Genomic DNA, 5597 nt, shown 5'->3' with positions numbered 1-5597 from the left:
GAAGGAAAGTTATGACCAACCTAGATAGCATATTCAAAAGCAGAGACATTACTTTGCCAACAAAGGTTCGTCTAGTCAAGGCTATGGTTTTTCCAGTGGTCATGTATGGATGTGAGAGTTGGACTGTGAAGAAGGCTGAGTGCCAAAGAATTGATGCTTTAGAAATATGGTGTTGGAGAAGACTCTTGAGAGTCCCTTGGACTGCAAGGAGATCCAACCAGTCCATTCTGAAGGAGATCAGCCCTGGGATTTCTTTGGAAGGAATGATGCTAAAGCTGAAACTCCAGTACTTTGGCCACCTCATGCGAAGAGTTGACTCATTGGAAAAGACTGATGCTGGGAGGGATTGGGGGCAGGAGGAGAAGGGGACGACAGAGGATGAGATGGCTGGATGGCATCACTGACTCAATGGATGTGAGTCTGAGTGAACTCCGGGAGTTGGTGATGGACAGGGAGGCCTGGCGTGCTGCGATTCATGGGGTCGCAAAGAGTCGGACACAACTGAGCGACTGATCTGATCTGATCTGATCAATTGTCTCAGTTCAGTTCAGTCGCTCAGTCGTGTCCGACTCTTTGCGACTCCATGAATCGCAGCATGCCAGGCCTTCCTGTCCATCACCAACTCCCAGAGTTCACCCAAACTCACATGCATCGAGTTGGTGATGCCATCCAGTCATCTCATCCTCTGTCATCCCCTTCTCCTCCTGCCCACAATGCCTCTCAGCATCAGGGTCTTTTCCAATGAGTCAACTCTTTGCATGAGGTGGCCAAAGTATTGGAGTTTTAGCCTCAGCATCAGTCCTTCCAATGGACGCTCAGAACTGATCTCCTTTAGGATGGACTAGTTGGATCTCCTTGCAGTCCAAGGGACTCTCAAGAGTCTTCTCCAACACCACAGTTCAAAAGCATCAATTCTTCAGCACTCAGCTTTCTTCACAGTCCAACTCTCACATCCATACATGACCACTGGAAAAACCATAGCCTTGACTAGATGGACCTTTGTTGACAAAGTAATATCTGCTTTTGAATATGGTATCAAGGTTGGTCATAATTTTCCTTCCAAGGAGTAAGCATCTTTTAATTTCATGGCTACCAGATCGCATAATCAAGCACAACTCTCTGCTGCTAAATATGGGGGACACATGTTTCCCTAAGTCCTATATCAGGAATGCTCCATCTTACTGAAGTCCATGTTAACAAACACGAAAAGCTAGTTCTCAGCAGACATGTGCTTAACTGAGGGACCCATGGCATTGTTGTTGTTCTGTTGCTCAGTCGTGTCTGATATAAAAATATACAAAACTGATAGATATAAGGCACATATTTCAGGTTTTGAGTATAACACCACGGTCTTCATACAGCCTTATACTTCCCTTCATAAAACCATACACAAGAAAACTGCACAAGAATACCTGTGATATTACATTAATAGAAGAAGTTAAAGTGTCACTCGAGTTGTAAGCGTGCCCTGGACTAGCCTCTAAGGCAGGAGGGTGGCCAGGTGGGTGCCCTCGGACAGAGGAGAGCATCTCAAAGAGCCTGCCACTCCCACTGGAAGACAGCTGGCCCCCAGTGTGAGTGTGCTGCTCTGAAGGAACCGTTGAGGTTTGTGGTGATATGAAGGAGTTAGTGGAGGTTCCAGAGATTAGCATGTAGACATTAAATGGGCAAATTTGGAGCATTTCTTTCTGACTTCATTCTAACAGTCCCCAAGTGTGCAGACCGTGACACTCACTTCCTTCCTTTTCCGAGGAAACGCCCCCTCCTCCATCCAGGCCTGCCTGGACACTCCTCACCTCCACCGACCCCTACCACCCCCACATAGCATGTAGCAAAGCAGTAAAGACGGCAGGGGTGGGAGGTGCACGCAGACCCTGGATCCCCTGCTCCCTCAGGAGGTGTGGCACAGAGGGGGCGTGGCGAAGCGAGGCCCCGCCTTGCCATTGGCTGCAGCCTGCCCAGGTGGAGGTCCACGTGAGCAGCCGGCCCAGGGCCCAAGGGCGGGTCGTGCAGGCGCACAGCCGAGGTGGGGTGAGGGTGGAGGTAGCAAAGGGGTGACCGCGGAGGAGGGAGTGCCTGGGAACAGGCAACATGTGCCTGGCGCAATGCCCTGCAGCTGGCGGCGGGTGGGGCCTCCGCTTTCCTCTGTCGGCCGAGGCTGCTGACGGGAAAAACCATCCGGGAGGGAGCGCTCCCGCCCAGATTCCCTCCACCCTGAAAGTCTGTGGGATTTCAGGGCCGAGTAAACCAAGCAGAAGCTCAGGGCCATGTTATAGACCCACATTGAGATTTTCAGATTGGCCTTCGAGGCTCCTGTCTGCCAACTACCGGCTCTGTGACCGCAGGCGTCGCTTAACCTGGCCTGTTTCCCCACTCTTTGAGAGGCTTGTGGCCTGCGAGTAGCCACGAAGAAAAGAGTTCACGTCCTAATCACTACCTGCCTAGTGAGTATTCAGAGCGCCCAAATCACTGCCTTGCCCTCAGGGAGCAAGTGCCCGCGCTGAGCAAGATGAAAGTTACATGGTGGGTTAGAGCCAGGGCCTCTGTGTGAGCTTGGACCTCAGTTTCCTCGTAAGCGCACAGAATATGCTTCGAAGGTAACAAGCAGAAGTGTGGAGCCGCGTTCATAACACGAGTCCCAGGTGTGGGGAGTGCAAAGGGCGTCTGTGTGAAGTTCATTTCTGAGTAGCCCTGATGGGGCCCGGATGGAGCGGGGGAGGGGGTGGTGGTGGTGCAAACAGCCCAGGCGAGCCAGGTTGCATTCCTGCAGATAGAGGTCAATTAACACTCTGTCCGCTAGCCAGGGAGAAGGGATACACTTACTAATTCATTACGCACACTTCTGGTTATCCCTGCCTTGAAAGTCTTCCTGGGTGTGATTTCCCCGATCTCTAGCTGGTAGTGTTCTGGAAACCACTGGTTCTGCATTGATGCTTACCCTTAGTCTTGTTGCGATGATGATGGTGATGAAGCAAATGTGGTTCATCTGTATTTGAAGCCGTTATGAGTGTACTGGATTAATTCGGAGTAAAATTGTCAGTACTCAGCAGGAAAGCTGGTAAAACCAGATGTTCAACAGTTACTGGGGCTTCATGTTGAAAGCTTGAAAAATATTCATGTTCTGTGCTGTATTACCTTCTTGGTCTCAGTAATGCCCCTGCCTCCATCGTCCCTGGGGTGGTCCTTAAAAGCTTTTCTGAATTTTTTTTGGACATTTTGACCTTAATCTCACCTTTTCCTACCAGTAACTACTTTAAGATCCTGTTGCTGCAAGAGTTGAGGGAAAATCCGTTTGTAATATTATTTAGAGCAGGATGACCACACCCTGACTTCTGCTGAGTGTTGAGTAAATCAAACTACTGTTCTTTCTGGAAAAAACCTGCAGCTCAAACTGGGATTAGGGATGAAGAAACCCAGCTGGATTTTGCCCCTGAGTGCCTGTGGCAGTTTCTGTTTGTGGTGTGTTTATCGTAAAACCTGCCTTGTGAGAATGTGACTAGCTTTTTGTAAGCCTACCAGTGGCTACACATGATGTCTGATGCTTTGCTAAAATACATACAAATAACTGATGGATCCTAACCCCCTTAAATGACTGACAAATGTTTGCGAAAGTCAGTGGCTTGCTTACACAGTGGCTCCTTGTTGGAAAAAGTGACCATTTGGTTGATATTATCTATGATTTGATAATTTAAAAATATACTATTGAAAGCATGTGATAGAGTCCAGAGTTTGACTTTTTCATTTATTTTCATCTTTTTGTTTCAACATTTTAAGCAGTTGTTGGAGAATTTACTTGCTGATGGTACAGTTTCTTGAATTTGGCTTCAACAAGCTAGTTGTCCTTGGTCTCATTTTTCCAGTTCAACGTATATTATTTAACTGAGAGTACAGTATGAAGTGCAACAATCATAAATAGTCGTTGAAAACGTACCATTTCCATTCAATATTTATGTTTATCATTTATATCCATTTTATTTCACCATTTTGGATACTGAGGAATAATACAGTGTTTATGTTCTTTCATCTTAGTTTTATGACTTGTTTCCTCTGTTTTTCTTAAGAGAAAAAAGTCTTTCTGATAAGTGAAGCCTTTTAATTGTGGTAGAAATCCTGACTATTTATAATGTTGCATTGAGAAACCGTAGTCTCCTTTAACATTTTTGTTGTTTTTTTCTTTGTTTCAAATGAAATGATCAACTCTTGCAATGTTAGTGTGGCCCTTAGCCAGAGCCATTTATTTCTTACTTTAATAAAGGGGTCAAAATTTTTAATTGAATGTATAGCAAGTACTTCAGAATCTGCTCATAAAATTGATATTGGATGACAAGGGTTGTAGACTTCAGAAAAGGAAAAGTAAATTTGTGTCTACCCTGTGCTTTATTAAAGTAAAAGTTAAAAATATAGGGAATTAGTAGTAGTAGAAAGCACTGATGGATAAAAATAAGCCCTTAGACTTTGAGCAACATGGGTTAATTAATGATACATATATGTATATGATATTTATATGTGTATGTACTATTGTGTGATTTACAGAATGCTTTCACTTTATCTCCTATCATCCTTTCTTCTATATCATTTTGATATAGGTCTTGCTTAATATCATTTTGATATAGGTCTTGTTTAATATCATTTTGATATAGGTCTTGCTTAGTATCATTTTGATATAGATCTTGCTTAATATTTTGATATAAGTCTTGCTTAAGCCATTGAAGATAAGGAAAAAATTCAAAAAAATAAAAAAATCAGAGAAGGCAAAAGGAAATTGCCCAGGGTCTTCTGAGTCCAAGTCCTATAATACACAGTATAAAAAGACATGGTGGCAATGAATATTTTTGACTGAGCCCATTGTCAGGGCAGTCAGTATAGCTGAATTACACCTCTTCCTGTGTGATTGACTCCTCTGTTCTGATTTGTACCTGTTTCTATTATTAAAATAAGGATTTCTGAATTTAACAGTAACAGGAATAGAGCGGTGAAAAAGATGTAAAGCAGCCCCAGCTCTCATGGGAGTTACAATTTAGATGGAGTAGCAGAGAGCAAAATAACTGCAATGTGGTAAGGGATAAACAGCACACAGCCCAGCTTAGAGTGTCATGGAAAGATTCTCAGGAAAAGGATACCTTAGTTGAGGTCTGAAGGTTAAGTAAAAATCAAGTGAAGGCAGGAGGAGATGGACATTCTCAGTAAAGGAGCAGCATGTGAGAAGAGGATGCAGAGAGTGCATTCATTCTTCTAGTACCTGGAGAATACGGTGTTAATCATTATAGATGTATGGGTGTGTTGGGGGCAGTGGCTTTGGTGAAGGGAGAAAATGTGAAAGATGAGGATAGATAAGGAAGAAGGAATCAAAGGACTTTGAATCTGTGGGTCAGGATTTTGGAAAGTAGGGTAGGAGAATGCTGGGCACTTCAAGAGTGTAAGTAGGAGGAACAACCATTAAGAGACCATTGCTGAAATCCTGGTAAGACATGGTAGTTTTCAGTACCTGCAAAGGGTACTGACATTGCAGATAAACAGGATGGAAAAGGGGAAATAATTGAAGAAATGTGAGTAGAATGTTTTTCTTTAAAAAATGTTTTATTATTCTAGAACTTAAC

This window comes from Bison bison, unplaced genomic scaffold (genome assembly GCF_000754665.1).
Source record: "Bison bison bison isolate TAMUID 2011002044 unplaced genomic scaffold, Bison_UMD1.0 scf7180017864194, whole genome shotgun sequence".
NCBI classification, from domain to species: Eukaryota; Metazoa; Chordata; class Mammalia; order Artiodactyla; family Bovidae; genus Bison; species Bison bison.
This window is presented reverse-complemented; position numbering follows the sequence as displayed.